The 19,633-nt window shown below is 50.9% G+C and overlaps 1 non-coding gene across 1 annotated transcript; it reads left to right on the forward strand.

Annotated features, from left to right (window-relative positions):
- The first annotated feature begins 13,683 nt into the window (after positions 1–13,683).
- Trnas-uga (transfer RNA serine (anticodon UGA)) lies at positions 13,684–13,761 on the forward strand. The gene has a single exon. It is a non-coding gene; the product is annotated as a tRNA-Ser (tRNA).
- The last annotated feature ends 5,872 nt before the right edge of the window (positions 13,762–19,633 follow it).

Raw genomic sequence — 19,633 nt, forward strand, 5'->3', positions numbered from 1 at the left:
CCCCTTCCCTGCCCCAGCCTGGGACAGCCACCATTCTACTCAGAGTCTGACGGCTTTCCATACTGTCTGTAAATGGAATCATGCTGTACTTTTCATTTTCTAATCAGCCTACACCACCGGGCATGTTGTCCTAAAGCTTCACCAAGCTGTAGCATGAGACAAGATTTTTTTTTCTTTTTCAAGGCTGAATAATGTTTCAGTGATGTATATATCACACTTTCTCTTTTCCCATAGTGCTGGGGATGGGCCCAGGGCCTGCCTGGGCTAGACAAACACTCCATCACTGAGCTGTCTCCATGATCTCACTTTTTTTTTTTTAATCTATTCATCCAGAAAGGGATATTGAGGTCATTTCATCCTTTGGCTATTGTGAATAATGCTACATAAACATAGGTGCAAAAATACCCTCTGGGTTTATTTTTTTGTTTGTTTGTGGTGCTGGGGATTGAACCCAGGACCTTGTGTATGCAGGACAAGCACTCTACCAACTGAGCTCTAGCCCCGGCCCTAATTTTTTAGGTTTTTATTTATGTATAATGAATAAATTGGTGTGTGCATGTGTATACATACACGTTCATAAATCATAAGTGTTCCGCTAAAGGAGTGTTTACAAAATGAACACGCTCAGGTACCCAGCCCCCAAATCAGGATGTAGAACATCCCTGACACCCATCAGTCCCTCGTCCCCATGTAGGTGCTCCTCTTCTGACAGCTGAGACTCGTTTTGCTATTTTTTAAAATTTACACAAATGCTTGGCACAGTGGCCCACACCTGTAATCCCAGCAGTTTGGAAGCTGAGGCAGAAGGATCACGAGGTCAAAGCCAGCCTCGGCAACTTAGTGAGGCCCTGTCTCAAAATATAATATAAAAAAAGTCCGGGGATGTGGCTCATGGGTTAAGCGCCCCCAGGTTCAATCCCCGGTTCTAAAAAATAGTTTGTGATATAAATTGAAATCAAGCAGAGAATGTTCTTTAATGCCTGGCTTCTTTCATTCGGGGCTGTGTTCAGGCGACTCTTGCGGGCTGGGCATGTTGGTTTACTTGTTCTTGTTGTGACGCACCACTCCACAGGAGGGATATACCAGAATCGTGTTTTGTTTTGTTTTGTTGAGTCAGGGTCCCCCAGGTTGCGCTGTGATCCCAGGTTGCCCCTGAACTTGGGATCCTCCTGCGCCAGCCTCCTGAGGCGCTGGGACTTCAGGTGTGTGCCACCACGCCCAGCTGAGATTTGTATTGATCTATTCAATGTCCAACTTAACAAAGATTTCAGAACGGCTATTGCAGACATGTTTAAAGCACTAGAGGAAAGAAATCATGCTTAAAGAAGTATGATGACAATATTTCATCAAATAGAGAATAATGCTAAAGAAATAGAAATGATTTTTTTAAATAGAGACCAGAGCCAGGGATGTAGCTCAGTGGCGGAGCACTGGCCTGGCACGTGTGGGGCCCTGGGTTTGATCCCCGGCGCCAAGAAATAAAAAACATGTCCGACATTATACTCAACAGTGTGCGCTGTTTCCTATCGTCACTGTCCCCAATTTCCACAAACTAAGCAGCTTCTAGAATGCAAACTCACTGTCTGACAGTACTGGGCGTGAGGGCCCCCAGGGGGGCTCACTGGGCCAAAGTCGAGGTATCAACAGGGCTGGGCTCCTTCTGGGTGCTCCATTGTGCACCCTGCTTCCCACCTGTCCCAGCCCCCACAGGTCTCCGTGATCCATGACTCGTGGCCCCTGTGATGGTCAACTTAATACGTCCACTCAAATGGACCATGAGGTGCCCCGACATTTGGTCCAACCTAAGACTGGGGGTTTCTGTGAGCCAACTATTCATGTTACCATCTATATCTCTAGATGTGTAGATACCGACCTACTCGTTCTGCAGAGAACTCCAGAGAACTTGGATACAATCATCGTCCTCCAAGTCCAAGGCCAGGTTCAGCCAATTCCATCTCAGGCTGCCTTTCCTCGGATTCTCCTTCTCCTTCCCTCTTCCACTCCCAAGGACCTGGGGGTCGCCTTGACTCAGCTGGTGATACAAGTAATCTCCCTGTTTTAAAGTCAGCTGCTCTGGATCTTTAATTTTTCTCAGCTAAGTAACAAAACATAATGGCAAAACCCAGGAATTGGGGCATGAACCTCTGCCGACTGTGTGTTAAAAGGCTGGGTGTCTCCTCCTTAAGATCAGGGACAGCCAGGTAAAGTAGTCCATGCACGCCTGTAACCCCAGCAACTCCAGAGGCTGAGACAGGAGGATGGCAAGGTGAAGGCCAGGCCCAGCAACTTAGGAGACCCTGTCTCAAAATGTAAAAAGCCGACTGGGGTGAATCTCAGTGGCAGAGCTCTTGCCAAGGGTTCAATCCCCAGAGATCCCAATAACACCCCAAAAGAAGCCAAGCCCATCCTCCACCCAACCCAGAGACTGAGGTCTTCCTGCCATGATTCCAGAACTCCATACAAACGGGGCCATACCATCTGTTTCCAGGTCAGACTCCTACACAGAGTGACATTCTCAGTGTTAATCCCTATTGTTCTATAGGTCACTAGTTGATTCCTTTCTCTATTCAGTTGCGTGACTGTGTCCATCTGTCTGTCCACTCTCCTAGCCTTGCTTCAGCTGTTTCCTGTTTTGACTGTTGTGAACACAGCAGTGATGAGCATGCCTGTCACAGGTCATTTCATAGATATGTTTTCGTGTATCTTGGATAAATACCCAGGAAAGGAACGGCTGGGTCATCAGGCAGGTGTGTTTGGTTTGCTGTTGTTGTTGTTTTGTTCTTTTGTTGTGGTGCTGGGGATCAGAGCCAGGGTACCTACCACTGAGCTCCGTCCTCAGCACTGTTTTATTTTTTATTTTGAGACACGGTCTCTCTCAGTTGCCTAGGCCGGCCTCAGACTTGCGATCCTCCTGCCTCAGCCTCCCAAGTCAGTGGGATTACAGCTGTGTACACCACCACAGGCAGTTCAAATCATTTTTTTGAAGCAGGAATAACATTGAATAAAAAAAAAAAAAAAAACCTTTGTGGACGTTATGACCCACAAAAAAAAAAAAAAAAACTACAAGCGTGTCTTAGTTACAAACACTTTTTTTTCAAAAAAAATCTCAGATTGTTAGCAAATAGAAGCCAATAGCACATTAACCTAGTTACTCATCTGGACCAAGAGGGGTTTATTTCAGGAATGCAAGGACTGCTCCCTGGGGGTAACTTATCCACAGGATTCATCATACCAGAACCTCCAAGGAGGGGCATTCAGCAGAGCTCAGAGCTGACGCTTCCTGAGTGCACACTCCAGCAGGAGAAACATTCCCTTGGTGTGGCTTTGCCAGAGCCAGGGAAGGAGTGGGTACTCGAGATATTCCCAGTAAACAGGACCAAGGTAAGGGTGACCACTGTCACCCTCACAATTTGATGTTGTATGCAATTTCAAAAGAATTTTTAAAATTAGAGGTACGAAAATTGAAATAAAGAGAAAATCAACACCTTGCAGATGATATGAATATATCTGTAGCCAGGTGTCACAACAGGCGCCTGTCATCCCAGACATTTGGACGGCTAAGGCATGAGGATGGAGGCCAGCCTCAGCAACTTAGCCAGATCCTGCCTCAAAATCAAAAATAAATGAAAAGTGCTGGGATATAGATCCGTGGTAAAGCACCCTGAACTCAATCCCTAGTACCAAAGCAAATAAGCAAATATCTATAGGTGATAGACAGATAGCTATAATCAGCAGGAAAATCACAACTGACGGTAGTGTAATTTAGTAAGTAGCAGAGTACAGGAATGTGATGCAGAAACTAGTAACATGGCTATGTAAGGCGGCAGCTAGTTAGACCATTCAGGGCAAGAACAGTCCCTATTTGCAAAAGGCACAAAGAAAAAACTATGTGGGGATGAACTTCATTTTTTATTTTTATTTTTTTTTATTTTTTTTTTAAATATTAATTTATTTATTTTAGTTTTCAGCGGACACAACATCTTTGTTTTGTATGTGGTGCTGAGGATGGAACCCAGGCCGCACGCATGCCAGGCGAGCGCGCTACCGCTTGAGCCACATCCCCAGCCCCGAACTTCATTTTTTAAATGTGTGAAAAAAAACTACCCAAATGTGAGCGTGAAGGCAGACAGTGTGAGCAGGAAGACCCAGCACTGCGAAGTCGCTCATTCTCCTGGTGTGATTTTAAAACCTATTGAAATCCCAGCAGAAGTACGACTGGATCTTCCTCCTTGAAATTTTTAAATGTTATTTCTGAAATTCCTATGGAAGGTAAAGTACAAAATAATCCAGGAAACTCTGAAGAAGAGCAATAGGAAGAGACTGGCCGCGTAGGACATTGAGCACATTTCAAAGCCTTCATAAGATAAAGTCGAGCTTTTTTTTTTTTTTTCCTTGTACTGAGGATTGAACCCAGGGGTGCTGAGTCACATCCCCAGCCTGTTTGTTTGTTTGTTTTTGACACAGAGCCTTGCTAAGTTGCTTAGAGCCTTACTCAATTGCTAAAGCTGGCCTCCAACTTATGATCCTCCTGCCTCAGCCTCCAGAGCCGCTGAGATTACAGGTGTGCCCAACCACACCCACCCAGCTAAAGTTGAGCTTTCTAATAAATGCTATGGGCCATTAGGGTAGCCAGATGAAAAAAAAAAGACAAAACTGAGCCCATATTGTATGCTGCATACACAACTCCAAGTGGAGTCAATATGAAAAAAATTATAAAAGAACCAGAAAAAGATCTGAGAAATTCTTTTTATAACTTTCTCAGGGAAGGAAAAGGATTTCCCAACTGTGCATAAAAATGCAGAACTCACAAAACAAATGGCCGATGAGTTCAACTATAAAACAGGATTCACATTGCACTAGTTTGCCACGGGTTCATAGTGGCTATCTCTGGGTATAAGGACTTGGGGTGACTTTTATCATTTTTTTTTTGCCCATCAATTTTTCTAATTTTTCAATAACGGCAGTGCACTATTTACGTAATTTAAGAGACAAGACTTTTTCAAAACATTGAGGCAAAAGCAATAACCTCACTTCTGGGTCTCAAACTACCAAAGCTCCTTTCCTTAAAGATCAAACCCTGGGCCAGAGGGGACTGATGGGTCCCCTCGGCCTTTACCTGGGGGAGACCCATTTTTTTAAATTTATACAATAGAATAGAAAAAGCTTACGGGAGTATTAATATTAGCCACTCTGCTGTCCTTTCATTGTGGATGAGGTGTTGTAAGAGTCTCCGCTTCACCTGTTACTGGATCCAAATGTAAGTCAGGACAGAGGCAGGAAATGGTTCACCCGCGACCTTCATTCAGAATCAGTTCTTGTCATTGCCTGGCGAACGCCAAACACAGTAGGCCTCCGGTGGGGATCTCAGCGTTCCGAGACGTCACCAAGTGTGTTCCTTGGTGTGATTCCGTCTTGGGTGTTAAGCGAGTCCATTCAGTGACGTGCCACAAGTGGGGGGTCGGCAGGAATCCCCCGAACACGGCTGAGGCGTCCCACGGGTGTCTGCCTTCCCTTGATTCCCTTTTATTTGGGAGAAGGAGGTGACAGAAGAGCCCTGATTGATCTGGGGCGCTAAGTGACTTCGTCGTGGCCGGGAGGGCCCTGCAGTCCCTCTTGGCTGGGGGGCTCTGCCCTTGAGGTCCCCCTGCCCATCCCCTGACCCAGCCCTGGGGCAGCTGAGGGAGCACAGCTCCAGATGCTGAGGATTCGGGACGGACCTGGCTGGAGTCCAGCAGGAGGACAGAAGTGTGTTCAGAGGGGTCCCCCAGATGCCCCACACTCATCCAGTCCATGAGCAGAAAGACAAACGGCCCCCAGGCGTTGTGTGCTGGTGACCCCGCCAGCTGCCCTCACATCTCCTGCTCCCTTTAAGCATCGCCCAAGGCTTGGGCACTGGCTCTTCCTACACACGCTGGGCAGGACGCAGGGCGTGGTCCTCAGGAGCTGTGCCCCTCGCTGAACAAACCCTAACACACCCTGGCCGCCTGCTTGTTTCCAGGGGCACGTTTTCAACAAGGCTCAGATGTGAAAGGGAATTCCTCTTCCCCCAGCTTGTCCCCAAGAGCCTTCTGTTGGACTCAGAGACGTCTGATAGGGACACGCGCTCCCCTACGCTCTCTGTGAACAGTGTTGTGACACTGAGTCCACCATCTCTGTATTTGGTCCCCTGCCCGACTGAGGGATCCTTTCTTTTATTGGTCATTTATTCAACCAGCACGTACTAAGCACCTACTATGTCCCAGATGCTGCATTTCACAGGATCCAGGTCAGAATTCTATGAGAAACAATATGGGGGACCCCGGAGCCAGCTCCTGCCTTGACCGGCTGTGTGCCCAAAACAAATTAATTCAGCTTTCTGAGCCTCCATTTGATATCTGTCCAATGAGGACACCAGTAGAGCCTAGAAGTCAATGAACATTGCACGTTAAAACACTTAAACATGAACCAGGCGCAGTGGTGGGCACCTATAATCCCAGTGACTCGGGAGGCTGAGGCAGGAGGATTGTGAGCTCAAAGCCAGCCAGCAACGTACCAACCCTAAGCAACTCAACAAGACCCTGTCTCAAAATTTAAAATAATAATAATGATAATAAAAGGGTTGGGAACCCTGGCTCTGTGGTTAAGCACCCCTGGGTTAAACCCCATTTTCAAAAAAAAAAAAAATATCTCAAACAGATTTAAACACTATATAAAACTGTTTGGCAGAATCTTTTAAATTTAAAAGATTTAAATTTAATTTAAATTTTTAAATTGAAAGGAGAACACTTTTAATTCCATTCATGGGTACCTACCCAACAGAAAGTAGCCATATGAAAACCAAAAGATAAGTACAAAAATATTCCTAAGAGCATTCCTGTCTCCTAAGTACTGCCTGCTAACTGCACACTGGGACTCCCAGAATTACTTGTTTTTTTGTTTTTTAATATTTTTAGTTGTAGATGGACACAATACCTTTGTTTTATTTATTTATGTTTTTTATGTGGTGCTGAAGATTGAACCCAGTGCCTCACACGTGGCTAGGCAAGTGCTTTGCCATTGAGTCACAATCCCAGCCCTTCCAGAATTACTTGTTACAAGGCCCAACTGGAACCAAAATCCCAAATGTTCATTCAGAGTACAATGGATGACTCACAGTGGATCCAACCAGGGGAGTATTACACAGCCATGAAAATAAACCAGCTGCAATAACACAGACAAACCTCATAAACACAACGTCGAACAAAGGAGGCCAGACACAGAAGAACGCCATGTGCTCCCACTTACAAAAGTTCAAACAGGCCAAACTGGTCCTCGGTGAGAAGTCAGGATGGAGCTAGCCTCCTTGGGGAGGAAGGGAGGAGTGTGAGGACATGTCGGCTGTGGGTGCTGGTGACGCGCGGCTTCTTCAGCTGGGCCTGGTCACACAGGTGTGCTCCCTGGGCGACAGGACAGTCACCAGCAGTCCACGAGGCTCAGCCCTTTCCATGTCTGAGAATCCGATCCGGGAACACAAAGGTCGGTGCTGGCACAGAGGAAGAGCTGTTCAGCGTGAGGACCCAGGGAGCCTGGTGGGGCCCGCAGCACTCATCCCCACTGAGGGGCCTGGGGACAGGGAGACTGACCAGTGAACAGCTGCTTGTTCAGCATCTGCAGTCCTGCGGGGCAGTGCTGGGATAGACACGCACACAGAGCCCACGTGGGTCCCTTCCCAAGGCGTGGTAAGGGCACAGCCTGACGAGGCACAGCAGGGAGTGGGGGTCCCTGGCCAGGGGACTTCCAGGAGGAGAGTGGATCCTGGAGGGAGGCAGGATTTCAGAAGATGGGGGTGGCCAGGAGGGGCTCGGGAGAAGGGAACTGAGTGCGTGGAGGGAAGAATCCGGAAGACACCTGTGAAAATGACAGGAAGCCCTTCTAGTGGCCATGGGGGGTTCTGAAAATAAGTAGTAAAAGTCAGAACCTGGAAAGCACAGGTGGGCCGGGCGCGGTGGCGCCTCCGGAGGCTGAGGCAGGAGGATCCCGAGTTCAAGGCCAGCCTCAGCAATAGCGAGAACCTGCCTCAAAATAAAGAAAAATAAAAAGGGCTCAGTGGTTGAGCACCTCTGGGTTCAATCTCTGGCACCAAAAAAGAGAAAGAAAGAAAAACACAGGTGGAACTGGAATGAGGAAGAGGCCAGTTTGGAGACCAGACAAGAAGTCACAGTGGCGGAAGGAGGCAGATAAAGGCCTTCACCCTGCCCAGGGGAGGCGGTGCTGCAGGACCTCGCTCCTCCTGCCTCCTGGTGGCAGAGGGAAGGGCACCCGGCGGACGTGGCCGAGGACTAAATGGGACACGAGGTGGCAAGAGGAGCCCCCGGAGACCAGCGGAGGGGCGCTCTCTCGGGCGGGCACTGCCTTGGGTCCCAACGTGCCCCTGCGGGGGGCAGCTGGCTACAAGCCAAAGCTGCCTTGCCCTGAACCCAGGAGGCCCTGGTCACCTGCAGGGGAACCTGTTACTCTCGGGTCCTAGAACAGGCAAGTAGCCCAGTTTGGGTTTTGTTTTTCCTGATTTTTTCTTCTTTTTTTAATTTTTTAGTTGTATGGACACAAGACCTTTTTTATTTATTTATATTTATATGATGCTGAGGACCGAGCCCAGGGCCTCACAGGGTGAGGCCAGCGCCCCCTCACTGAGCCTCAGCCCCAGCCCCCGTCCCCCACGTTTGACAGACGTGGGGAGAGAGCCTCGTTCTCTGTCTGGGTGGACTACAATCAGGTCTGATGAAAACCGCAAGCAGCCGTGGCTCCAGCTGGACAGGCGCGGGGGACGGTGGGGACTGGGCAGCTGGGCCGTGGACGGTAAATATTCTGCTTGAGGGATCTGGGTGACATTGCGCAATTTTTAACAACAAAAATACGATGTCATCTAAACGTCCAATGGTGGAGGGAGGGTTGTCTAAACGCGCTCGTTCACTCGCTCAACAAACACCTGAGTCCTCACTCTGCCAATCCTCCCCCTGGGCCACGGGGGTGCAGGAGCAAACAAGAGGTTCTAGGGTGTGGGTCTTAGTCCACGTTCTGTTGGTAGACACCCGGGACTGGGTCTCACAAAGAAAAGAGAGTTATCCTGGCTTGTGTCTCTGGAGTGGGGGGAAATCCAAGGTCAGGTGGAGACATCTGGTGTTAAAATGAAGGTGGAGGGCTGAGGTTGGGGCTCAGTGGTAGCGCGCCCGCCTGGCATGTGCGAGGCACTGGGTTCGTATCTCAGCACCACATATAAGTAAATAAATAAAATAAATGTTCATCAAGAACTTAAAATATATATATTTTTTGGGGGGGCTGGGGCCGCTGACTCAGCGGTAGAGCACTCGCCTAGCACAGGCGTGACCCGGGTTCGATTCTCAGCACCACATAAAAATAAAGGCATTGTGTTGTGTCCACCTACAAAAAAGATTCTCTCTCTCTCTCTCTCTCTAAAAGAAAAGTGGGGGGGTGCCGCAGTCTCTGGCTGGGCACAAGATCACGAGCCACTCAAACAGGAACAAACTTTATTTGAAAGAACCGCCAATAGCACGTCCGTCCCCGGGAAGCTTCCCGATCCACCCACGCGGCGTTCTGCCGGTCCCTTCCCGGCATTCCAGCGCAAGCGCCTCCCCGGAATTCCCTCCTACTGCACTTTCCCAACCAATGGGAACTCTCCAGGAGTCCCGCAGCAGGAGTCCGGTATCCATATGAATGTAATTTTTAACATAATCATATCATCTCAATGGCTAGCTGGCATCACCTTTCAATCAAAAATGCCATGCATCATATTAATTGGCTGTGGCTCCCAGCAGGGGGGAAATGGGTGCAAGCAGGAGGGAGAAGGGAGGGAAGCCATCGGCCAGGGCCCACCCCAGGGCCCAGCCTCCCCAGGCCCACCTCCGGCACCGACTGCCACACTGGACCAGGCCTCAGCCTGAGTCAGGAGGTGTTTGTGGCTTGGATCTAATGTCCCTCGGGTCCAGGTGTGGAAAGCTTGCAGCAAGGTCCAGAGGAGTTTGGGGGAGATGATTGGATCATGGGGCTCCGACCTGCCCCGTGGATTAACCCACTGACAGCCGGGTGGATTGTTGGGGGGTGAAGGGGGGTGCGTGTGGAGGAAGTGTGCCCCTGGGGACATTCCCTGGGGACTATATCTTGTCCCTGCCCACCCCTCCCGCTTCCCGGATGCCTTACCTCAGGCTCAGAGCGATGGAGCCACTGACCATAGACTGAAACCGTGAGCCAAAGTGGACCCCTGGTCCCGGGTGGTTGTTCTCGGGTGCTTGTCAGAGTGACGGAGCGGACCAACTCCGGTGGGAACAAACTCTACTCTAACTGCCGCACTCTGTCACCAAAGTCCAGGATGCAAGTACACGGAGCACGGGCTCCCATGTCCACTCCATGCTGGCGCTGTCCCCAGTCCCTGGGGCTCGGGTTCCTGATCACTGGGTTACCCTAAGTGGCTCTGTTCTCCAACACTGGCACTGTAGGTTATCTTGAGGATTAAATGAAAAAAAAATATATGCGGTATTAAGTGCTCGATAGACTTTAACTCCAGATGACAACATGAACAGCAGCTATGGTCACTATCACTCCTGTCCATGGCCTTGCCCACTAACATAAGATGATCCAGGTGCCTCCACCAGGGAGTGTCTGGATTCCCCCTCTCTCTTCCGCCTTTGCCCTCGCCCTGATGAACTTACATAATTAATTAGAACTGAACTGAACTACTTCACCCCTCTGCCTCAATGCCCTCATCTGTAAAGTGGGGAGAGTGAGACCTTGTGACATTAAAGGGGCAGCACACCGCGCAGGCGTGGGGGCTAACGTCCTGCTTTTCTGAGCACCTCGCCTGCGTTTGGACATAAACAGTCTCATGAACAAAGAGTTTGCAACCTGCAAGTGGAGAGGCTTAAGATGGGTGTCAAGGCCTGGACGTGAAGCCCAGTCTCAAACACACCAGCACGTGACACCGTTCAGGTCTGGCAAGTTGCCTCTGGATCCAGCAGGACTTCCTCTCAGGGCAGAGAAGCCAAGAGACGGGCAGGGGATAGAGCCAGACCCAGGGAGCGGCAGGCAGAGGGCAAATGCTCTTCCATGTTGGATTTGGGAGAGGAAAGGGAAGAGGTTGAGACTCCTGGAGAGTAATATCTACTGAGCACCTACTGGGTGCCAGGCACCGTGCTGAATGCTTTAGGAATATTACCTCATGTACTCTTCAGTAAAAGCCCACAGTGAGCTGGGCGAGGTGGCGCACGCCTGTGATCCCAGCAGCTTGGGAGGCTGAGACAGGAGAATCCCAAGTTCAAAGCCAGCCTCAACAATGGCAGGTGCTAAGCAACTCAGGGAGACCCTGTCTCTAAATAAAATACAAAATAGGGCTGGGGGTGTGACTCAGTGTTTGAGGGACCCTGAGTTCAATCCCCAGTATCCCCCCACACAAAAAAGCCCATTGTGTATGGATTATCATTTTGCCTATTTGATAGATGAAGAAGGGGAAGCCCGGAGTTGAGGTGTATGTTAGTCCGACTTTAGTGAGTCCTCACTATAACACAATCCCCGAGATAATCAGCTTCTAAAGAGAAAAGGTTACTTTGGCTCACAGCTTTGGAAATTCTGGCCCATGATGGGTTGGCCCTGTGGCTTTGGGCCTGTGACAGGGCAGCACACCATGGCAGGAGCCGGTGACTGAGCAAGACTGCTCACCTCGTGGTCAGAGAGCAAACAAAGAAGGCACTGGAGTCCCTCTGTCCCCATCAAAGGCACCCTCACAGTGACCTAAGGACCCATCACTAGGCGCCACCTCCTCGTGGTTCCACCACCTCCAACTGCCCCACCTAGAGCCAAACAGCTAACACAGGGGACCCTTGGGGAAACTCTAGCAAGGCCAAAAGCTGAGGCGCGCTGGAGCCTCTTGGATCTCACCCGGGCTTCTGCCTTCCTTGCTTCCTTCCAAGGTCCCCAGGAGCCGAACACACAAGGACAGCTCAGAGCTTTAGGGATTTAAGTCCCAGACCCTTCTCCTCCCAGGGCCTCTGTCCCAGGTGGCGTCACTGAGGCTGTGGACTTAGCTTGGCCGGGGAACTTCAGACCTCAGGGACAGTGAGGCCAGGACAGGAGGAGGCAGTAAGTCCAAAACTCAGACCAGCTAAGGGGCTGCCTGTGGCCACCGATGGGACTGCGTGGTGCCAAGTGCTCCAACGTCCTGCCTGCAGCCCTTGGAGACAAGCCCCGGAGTGAATCAAGGTTGTATCGCTTTCCTGAGATCACTGCCAAAGGTGAAGACCTTTCCCGAAAGTGTGTGAGGCTGTGTGCTCTGGGCGTGCCAGTCCCCATGGCAACGCAACAACAACAAAAACAACACTAACCGGGGACCCACCTGGTGAAACTCCTGCAAGAATCTGAGTCAGGTCCAAAGCGCCCCCTGGTGGCAGGAACTGGTACTACCCTCACTTTACCTATGCCCGCTCCACAGCCCAGATTGCAGGACCCTCTTGCCCAAGTTGGCAGAGCCTGGAATAGAAGGGCTCCACTCAGAGCCCATTCGCCCTGTCACTTCTCTGGTTGGGCAGGTGAATGGACAGATAGACAGACGGAGGCCTGCCTCCCAAGGCCCAGGCTGCACCCAGATCCATTCTCCGACACTGGCCAAGCACATCTGATCGTATGGGTGGGTTCCTTTCTGGAGTTAGAAACCAGGACCACAACAAGCATCACTGACCACAGTGGGCTGGTTTTGGTTTGTTTGGGGGGGGGGGTTCTGTGGTGCCAGGAACTGAACCCAAGCCCTGTGTTTGCCAGGCGAGCGCTCTAACCACTGAGCTTCTCCCCGGCCCCACCCGGGGGACTTGAGGCAATGCTCCAAACAGAGCCCAGAGATTAAAACAACACAAGACCTTCTGGTGGCACATGGCACCTCCCTGTGCACAGCCTCAGGCCCCACACAACTGCAGCCATCCACGGCAAACCTCCATCCTGCAATGTCCATGGCCCTGGAAGGGGAAGCCAGCCAACGTGTCCCAACCCCGGGAGGGCCCAAGATGGGGTGAGGCCCAGGCCCTGGCCTCACTGGACAGTGGGAATCCTTGTCCGCAATGCCTCTGTCCCCCCATCCCACTCCCTGTACGTAGACTGTGCCCTTTATGCTGTAATTCAGCCCAGCTGACCCGGCCCTGAGAATAGGATCCCTTGGGGGCACTACTGAAAGCCAAGAATTCCAAGAATTTAGGGGGCAGCCCTTGAGAAAACAGGCCAGTGACTTGATATTTGGGCCAAGGCAGCATTTCCATCCCGGGCCTGGGAGGACTCATGCTGTGATACTGGGTCCGCCCTCCTGCAGGAGAAACGCGGGCAGGCAGGGCCAGGGCCAAGGTACTCGTGCGTCGGCTTCACCACAGCCTCCAACATGTTGGCTGGGAAAAACCTGAACAATGTGTAGCCCAGAACTTTCCCAGGGCGTGAGCCTCCCTTGGAGGCAGGGTGGGGGCAGGCAGAGCCGAGGCAGTTTGCCTCAAGTGGAAACTTGGTGGGGTTTCAAATCCAAAGGAATGTTCTCCTCGGTATCCAGTCTGACCTTCCCAACCACGGGCACTTTCTATCACTGGTCTGAGCAGTGACTAAGGGGCAGTAGTGTAATGGACACTGGGCCCATTTTACAGGCCGGGAAAATAAGGTATAGAAACATGCTAAAGAACAATTACAGGAGGTGGGGCTGGGGATTGGCTCAGTTGGTAGAGCGTTTGCCTTGAATGCACAAGGCCCTGGGTTCAATCCCCAGCACCACAAAAAATTACAGGAGGTCATGGTGGCCCACGCCTGTTATCCCAGCTACTCAGGAGCTAAGGCAAGAGGATTGCAAGCTCCAGCCCAGCCTGGCCAACTTAGCAAAACCCTATCTCAAAATAAAATAAAAAGGGCTGGGGAGGTATCTCAGTGGTAGAGCGCTTGCCTAGCATGCACAAGGCCCAGAGTTTGATCCCCAGCACCAAAAATGACAATAATAAACAGCATAAATCCCAGGAGGCCATTGTTTTAGACTCGACTGAAGTTAAACTACTTATCTGACGTTCTGAGAAATCAGGAGATAACAACCGAATCCCCCAAGCATGTCAGTTCCAATGGGCTTGATCAGGAAGTTCCCTCTGCCTTAATCCCTGCATTAAAAAGGCCACCTGATGTTCACCAATCAGATATCTTTCTAGTTGTCTCCCTGGCCCCAATTTACAAGAAAAGCAACTTTGAAGAGACCTACCTGCTTGTTAGGATCGAGCTGTGTCACTAATATAGATGTTGCACCTCTGTGTCTTTCCACCATGTTAGAGTTTATTAAATAAGGGGTTGGGTTTGTGACTCAGTGCTAGAGCCCTTGCCTAGCACGTGCGAGGCGCTGGGTTCAATTCTCAGCACCACATATAAATAAATAAATATTTTTAAAAAGAATTTATTAAATAACAATATCTCACTTTCACTGGCCAAATACTTATGGCTCACTTGATAGCTATAGGCGGGCAATTACAGATCCTTTTATTCCATTTCAATATTAATTATTAATATCTGTCACATTCAAGTCACATATCACACTTTGTACAATGATACAGTTTACAAAATAACTAAGATTAGGGTCAACTGGAGACACAAGGTTTTAAAAGGCAGAACTTCCAGATCCAATGGCACTTGTCTATTATTCTTGTGATTCTGGAGGCTGAGGCAGGAGGATTACCAGTTCAAGGCCAGCCTCGGCAATGTAGCAAGGCCTTAAACAACTCAGTGAGAGCTCATCTCAAAATAAAAAATAAAAAGGGATTGGGGATATAGTCCTGGCAGGGGAAGCATGCCTAGATTCGACCCCTAGTACCAGATAATAACAATATTAAAAGAGGCAAAATTGAATCAAAGGCAGAGGGCTTCTACAGTCACCGCAGGTGGTCATACAAAGGCTTCAAGAAACCAATTTGCCGAGTAGAAGTAAGAATGAGATGCCAGCCGTCTCAGGTGGCCACACCAAGCAGGAAGCCCCAGGGACGGAGTCCAGAGCTCAAGGCCTGTCACCCCGGTGAGGGGTTCACCAGCCGGCCTGGTGAGGTGACTGATGGGTGTGCTGCCCACCTACCGCTGTCTCGGGTGAGGAGGCCGCACCATCAGGTGGCCTGGTGCTCTGGGGCCTGGTTTCCCTGAAATGGGCGTCCTACCCATTCACCCATGAGCCTCTGCTCTCCCTCAGTGAGTGGACAGTGGTCATTGTTTCCTTAGCATGATTATGTGATGTGCTTATGCAACTCGGGTCCTTCTTCTAGACACATTCAGTAGGTCCCACATCTGGTGGTGACCTGTTCGTCCAGAAAAGCTACCAAGCGTCCTGCTTCAGCCCTTGCCCTCAAGATGGAGTAGCCCTGGGCTTCAGGAAACAGAGTGACTCGGGACAGCCCAGCCTGAAAGCTGCTGTTCTGTGTGACACGGAGTAACTCTCCGCCCATGACCTTGGCCTGGGGATTGCCTGTGTAATAGGAATTGCTTCACCCCACAAACATCTATTGAGCACCTACTCTGAGCTGGGCCCTAGTCTAGGTGCTGAGATAAATTCCTGCCAGGTGGGGAGGCTGGCTTCAAGGAGGAGACCCAGATAATGACCACGAACAGTTTAAGTACGATAAATCGATGAGAAACCCTACCTGAAAAAGAATGAGGCAGATGGGCAGGGGTAAGATGGAGGAGGTGTGACTGGCCAGTGGAGGTGACATTGCCTAGAGACCCAGGGGAGGAGAGGGAGCCCAGCCTTGTGGGGATTCGGGGGTGGGTTACAGGAGTCCCTACCTGCAGATCTTCTGCCAAGATTGGCTACTACCAAGTGGGATCTGAGGAGGTCTAAGGAACACCTCCACCCAAACTGGAAGGTCCCTGACACCATCACAGAAAAGAACTTAAGGATAATAAGTCAGGTTTCAGCAAGGAGAAGAAGAGCTTCACAAGAAAGCCAAAGGCAACTTGAGGGTGTTGCACACCTCTAGTCCTAGTGACTGGGGAGGCCGAGACAGGAGGATCAAGAGTTTGAGGCCAGCTTCAGTCACTGGGTGAGATTGTGTCTCAAAAACTGAAAAGGGCCTGGTGGTAGATCACCACTGGGTTTGACTCCTAATACCAGGGAGGAGGAGGAGGAGGAGGAAAAGAGGAGGAGGAGAGGAGAAAAAGGAGAGGAGGAGGAAGAGGAAGGAGAAGAGGAGGAGGGGGGAGGAGGAGGAGGAGGAGGAAGGGGAAGAGGAGGAGGGGAAAAAGAAAAGGGCAAAGGCGTACACACCCGGAGGAGCAGGGTGTGGGCCATCTCTAGGGTCTTAATTAGGTGGATGTGTAGGATCCAAAGGGTCTGGGCTGCCCGGGGCTGGGAAATACTGGGCAAGATCACTTCACCCCTCAGGGGATCTGGTGGGTTTGGGTTTACCCCAACATCTCTGGCAGTGAGGCGGTCCCTCGGGTGATCGGGCCAGGGGCGGTGCCTGGCCTGGTAAGGTCAGGGTCTCTCTCTCCGGAGGGCTCATTCCTGTCTTGCTACATTCTGAAACACTTAGAGCAAACTGGAAAATCAGGAGCTAATTGAAGGGCTGCTTAGTCTGTCCTTACCTCCTGACCCTTTTGGGTCCCTTAGACTCCTTTGTCCGACCCACAAGTTGGACTGACTTGTTCTATATTTTAACAGGGATCTTTTGCCTTTAGAGACTCAGAGTTCTCTCTGGATCCCTAAACTTCTGTCACAGGGCCACATCAATTATTTGGGTCCTCACCACCCTGGGGGTCAGTAGCCCCAAAACATCATTTTGAATCCTTTAGAAGCCCAGGATGATGAACCCAAAAAGTGGGAACCGCTGTGTTTTGGGGGTGTTCGGTGTGGCCTGCAGCTGCCCCTGGACAGCGAGCTGACACCTACCCCTGCAACCCGTGGCCAAGCCTCAGCCCATCCCAAGCAGCCAACTGCTCAAACCCAGTGAGCTGTGGCCAGTCAGGCTGCCCGTACCCCACTTCCCTTCTCCGTGTGCACTGCCTGCTGTCTGGACATAAATGCCACCTGCCGGTGTGGCAGAGGAGGGCGCTCTGAGCTACTTTTGGTCTGTACTGATACTTTATTCTAGAATCGCAAATCAAGCCAGTTAAGATCTGCACAACTAGATGGGTTGTGATTTTGCCCTTTCACAGGGAAAACTTGAAGGTCTCTGGGAGGAGAGGGCATTTCACCAGGGCTCGAAGGGAGGGTAGAGATGAGGTGGGACTGGCAGACTCCTCGGCCCCTGACACTCGGGGACTCTCTGGGTGGCCTCTGCACCTTCTGAAAGGAGCCAACGGGGCAACTCAGATGCGTCCGGGAAGCAGAGTCTGCTGAGGCCATGTCCCCAGAGCTGACGCAGGCTCTCAGAAGCCAGGCTGTCTTTGGGGGCAGCGGGGGCTGCTCTTGTTTTTCTGCCAAGCAGCGAACACCTTCCTGATCCACACCCACCGGGCCCACAGCCATAACAGGAGCCTGTTCCTCCTGGGGGAGAATCCCTCCCCTCCAGTCCCTTCCATCCTCCTCCCCAACCTGCAGAAGCCACAGGTGGGAAGCGGTTTCCACAGAGGGCGCAGGACAGAGGCAGAACAGGGGCCTCGGCTTTGCTTCTAGGCTCCTTGGGGCAAACCCCACCCAGGGGCGCGGGGCCCTCCTTTGTCCTGGTTGAATCAAGTCCCTGAGTCCCCGAGTCCTGGGGCTCAGCCACCTTCCTGCTGTCTCCTCCGTGCAGGGCTCCAGGGCTCCAGGGCTGGGGGCGGGGGGCACAGGATGGTCCCAACTGCTGCCCTCAGGAGGTCCCCGGACTCGGGAGGGACCCCCAACATGTGACTAAGCCCTTGTGATTAATGTCTCTGTGCCCCAAATTATTGTTACTCCAACGGGCTCAAAAGAGGGGAGCAGGGCCAATCCCAGGGTGGGCTGGGAGCAACTGTACGAATAGCTTCCCGTGGGTGGGTGGGTGGGGCTCAGTGCAGAGCGCTGGCCTAGGCCGCTTGAGGCCCTGGGTTCAATGCTCAGCACCGCGTATGAATGAATTAATTAAATAAAGGTCCATTGACAACTAAAAAATCTTAAAAGGTGACGCTGAGTGAGCCGAACTGCATCCTCAGCCAGGGGTGCTCCCCAGAGACCAGGCAGGGCATTGCCCCCCTGCTGCGGCCGCAGAGTCTCCTAATTCTGTGCTTTGTTTCCCTAATTGTTCCCATGATTCCATTCCTAGATCCGCGTCCGGGGCTCACGGGCTCCTTCGCCCCCAGCCGTGTGCCCTGAACCCCACCTGCCAGGTTTGCCTCCTCTAAGATGGGCAGGCTGTTGGAGGGAGGGCTCACCCAGGCACGGCCCTGCACACAGGCTGCCTGTGAGAAGAGGTGCCTATTACAGTGGCAAGAAGAGATGACTGAGCCCGGCCAGGGGAGGGACCCTCTGCAAAGTGACTGACCTGAACCTGACTCCACCACAGACAGGACGGCGTCCACAGCTCTGAAGGCCAGAGGCCCTAGGTCAACCTGGTGGCGGGTTTGGCTTCTTCAAAGGCCTCTCCCTGCCTCACAGGTGGCCCCTTCTCGTGGCGCCCTCAGGTGGTCTGTTCCCTGTGCACATCTCTCCCTCTCCTTTTTTGAGAGGGTGGGGGAGATGGTTAGAGATTGAACCCAGGGACACTCCACCACTGAGCTACGTCCTCAGCCCTTTTTATTTTTATTTTTTTTTTATTTTGGGGACAATGTCTCACTAAGTCACTGAGGCTGGCCTCGAACTTGCAGTCCTCCTGCCTCAGACTCCCTAGTCTCTGGGACTACAGGTGTGTGCCACTGTACCCTGTCAACCGGTGCTTTTCAAAAACGCCAAGGTCATGAAAGACAAAGAAAGACAGAAAACTAGATAGAAGGATTCCAAAGAAGTGTGAAAATCAAATGTCACATGTACTCTTGGATTTGTTCCTGGGCCAGAGGAGGGGGGTGGGAATAAATATTTCTCTTGTGTTATAAAAAAAAATGTCAATGGCCCAATTGGCAAAATCTGCATGAGGTCCGTAGATTCCCTAATAGTATTGCATCAGTGTCAATTTCCTGGTTTTCATAGAAGTTCAATGGTTATGTAATAGGAACCTGTTGATTTTAAGGAATATATACTGAAGTACCGGAAACTATCAGGAAACCACGTCTGCAAGGTCCTCTTAAGACAGGTCATAGATGGATAAATGGGTGGGTTCATGGGTGGGTGGAGGGTGCTGTGTGGGTGTGGATGGGTGAGCAGGTAGATAAATGCAGCAATTGTAAAAGGTTAACATAAGAGTGAAGGAAGCCGGGTGCGGGGGCGCACACCTGTCATCCCAGTGGCTCTGGAGGCTGAGGCAGGAGGATCGCAAGTTCAAAGCCAGCCTCGAAACTCAACAAGGCCCTAAGCAACTCAATGAGACCCTGTCTCAAAACAAAAAATAGAAAAGGACTGAGGATGTGGCTCCATGGTTAAGGACCTCTGGGTTCAATCCCTGGTACCAAAAAATATATATATATATATACACAAAAACAAAAGAGTGAAGGCAGGAATTCTTGGTTTTTATATTTTGCAACTGTTCTGTTTTCAGACTGTCAATGTCAAACGCCGAACTATGAAAAACCAGGCAGT

This window comes from Callospermophilus lateralis, chromosome 7 (genome assembly GCF_048772815.1).
Source record: "Callospermophilus lateralis isolate mCalLat2 chromosome 7, mCalLat2.hap1, whole genome shotgun sequence".
NCBI classification, from domain to species: Eukaryota; Metazoa; Chordata; class Mammalia; order Rodentia; family Sciuridae; genus Callospermophilus; species Callospermophilus lateralis.